We start from the raw sequence: 2635 nt of genomic DNA on the forward strand, positions 1-2635 counted from the left end.
CAGTGGTGGATATCTTTATATATCATTGAGAACATTTTGTGAAGACAATATATATTTTAATATTTACTATATATTTGTGAGGAGACCTATTGGATAATATATTTTTTAGTTATTTGTTACTATCTTAGATATATATTTAAGATTTTACTGTATTAGAGAATGTAGAATGAGCTATCCCAAGGAGCACATAGCGCTAAAAGCGTTAACAAAGCGTTAAAAAAACGCATATAATCGCTTTATTTTAGCGCTTTACAAGCGCTGCTGTGCTACTTGGGGATATATCCACGATGCCAGAAATTGTTCCAAGATCTCAAACCGTGAAAGAGTTGGCCAATTGCATTGATCAAAATTGATCGAATTGTTCGAACGTGATTTGTTAATTCCTTCTCCGTTTGAGATCTCGGGCAATTTCTAGCATCGGGAACATAAGGCTTTAGAATGATTATTATACTGCTTGGATTAAATAATTTATTCATAGGTCTGTTTACGTTGTTTAAAATTTTCAAGAATTTTGGCACTTAAAAAGATGAAGATTGAAATAAATATATATTGAATGTTGGAGAGAGAGAGAGAGAGAGAGAGAGAGAGAGAGAGAGAGAGAGAGAGAAGATGCAAAAAGTGCAAGCAACACAAACAGAGCTATGGTCTTGTATAGTTTCACATAAAGTTTACACGAAATATAAATAATATAATAATAATAATGTAAAGTAATACATAATAATATAAGCATATATATAATTTATATATAAAATTTTATATTTAATATGGAATATTATTATTATAGAAGCATATTGTATACATATTTGGGAGTTTTTGCAATACCATTTTTCCAAATACGGTGAACGCTAAGGTCAGGTATCTTCTTTTTAACAACTACTTAAGAAAAGGATAACGTGACTTTAGCGTTCACTATGGCCGGTATTCATAGTCAGATCTTATATTCAAGACCGTCTTAAGTACGGTCTTAAGGAGTCACGAACCAATCAGAAGGCTGCATTAGAGTCTTAAGACATTACTTAAGACGGTCTTGAAATAAGACTCAACTATGAATACCGGCCTATATCTGGATTCACGTTATTGCAAAAAGTCCCTATTCTTATATTTCATGCAGTAATTTATAATTAGTACCTACTCTGTATTCTGTAAATAAAATTGAGATGTTACATATAGATTTCAATAGATTCAAATTTATCCATTTCTTTTTTAGAAATATCCATCTTTATAATACAGCACCAAGACTGCGTTCAAAAACATCACCCGGGTGTCTCCGTGTATTATCTTATCCTTGTTTAAAAGCCATTCTACATTGGTCGTATCGTAGACGTCGCAAGTCACAAGCTTGTTGCTTCAGCCAATCCAATGCTTCAATTTTTGTCGTATGATGTTACGATGATTCCGACGCTACGATACGACCAATGTAGAATGGCCTTAACACTGAGCGAACAACAAAGATAATACGATACGCGGGAGCACTCGGGTGATGATTCTGAACGCAGCCCAGACGAGGTATTATGGTACGTTTCTACTGAGCGCGTCACGCGTCGCGTCGTCCATCCCGTCACGACGCGACACGAAAGAGAGAAAGAGAGGGGTTGTGTACATATACAAACTTCACTCTTTAGGGCCATTCCACACAAACTTGCATTGCCGCATGAACATATGCATAAAGAAAATCATCCAATCGTAGTTTACGTTTGTCTTTATGGCAGAAATGTGATTGGATAATTTTCTTAATGCATATGGTTATCCTCTCCTATTACATTTCTCCTTCCTTTGTCGTAATTGCTCTCTCGTTTTCGTTTCTCATTCCAACAACAAAAGTGATACTTAAGTGATAACAGCCAAATTTTATATAAAAGCTCTGTTTTAAGAGGTCTTATTAATGATATAATTGCGGGCATTCATATCCAGGTATTACATTATTTTATTAGATACTAATATTGTCACGCAGACTTTTAATTAATTATATCTAGCTTCAAAATTGCAACGTTTCTCTCTATTGTTACTGATTACACTCACGTAATCAGCACAATAGTAATCAAGAAGAAAATATAGCAAGCAAATATAAGTATCTACAAATGTTGAAAACTATATCAGTTTTTTTTTTAATGGACAACGCTGCATCACCGATTGACCAACACGATGCGTAAGAAAGAATTGTAAAAAACGGACGTAAAATTTACCGTATTACACTGTAATTTTTTACACATTAAGAATGACCCGATAATGGGTTGAAAATGTTTTGTCTTATTATTAATTTTAAATATTAAATTGAATTGTTAGCAAGGAACATCCAACAAGGCTTGTTACCCCTATTATTTATTATATTTTAAAAGATGCTAAATCTTTCATGCCAAATGTATGATAAAATGAAAAGAAAATAAATGGTATATAAATTGTTATCAATGTTATCATTACTTTATATTTTTTTATATTAAACATATGAGTAGTTGACTTTTGTGTACATATATTGTTAGTGCGAGTGTGCAGGTTTATCTAAAGAAATTTCAATGCGACTACTGATTTTTAAATGTACTAGGCCTTCTACAATAAGCCGCAAGTCAGAAGTTCTAAGCGATCTTAAGTCATAATCGATGAAGTTGGCCAATAGCCAACTTGAACGACTTGGTTAAGG

At 33.1% G+C, this 2635-nt stretch overlaps 1 protein-coding gene across 1 annotated transcript in view; it reads left to right on the forward strand.

Annotated features, from left to right (window-relative positions):
* Nucleotides 1-1892: 1892 nt before the first annotated feature.
* Nucleotides 1893-2635, forward strand: part of LOC108771085 (serine/threonine-protein kinase fray2-like) — a 20770-nt gene continuing 20027 nt past the window's right edge. Inside the window, exon 1 of the mRNA XM_018522984.1 lies at nucleotides 1893-1911. The gene's annotated coding sequence lies outside the window, so the exon portion shown is untranslated. The remainder of the gene's footprint in view (nucleotides 1912-2635) is intronic.

The sequence above is a fragment of the Trachymyrmex cornetzi genome, unplaced genomic scaffold (genome assembly GCF_001594075.2).
Source record: "Trachymyrmex cornetzi isolate Tcor2-1 unplaced genomic scaffold, Tcor1.1 scaffold1388, whole genome shotgun sequence".
Taxonomy (NCBI): domain Eukaryota; kingdom Metazoa; phylum Arthropoda; class Insecta; order Hymenoptera; family Formicidae; genus Trachymyrmex; species Trachymyrmex cornetzi.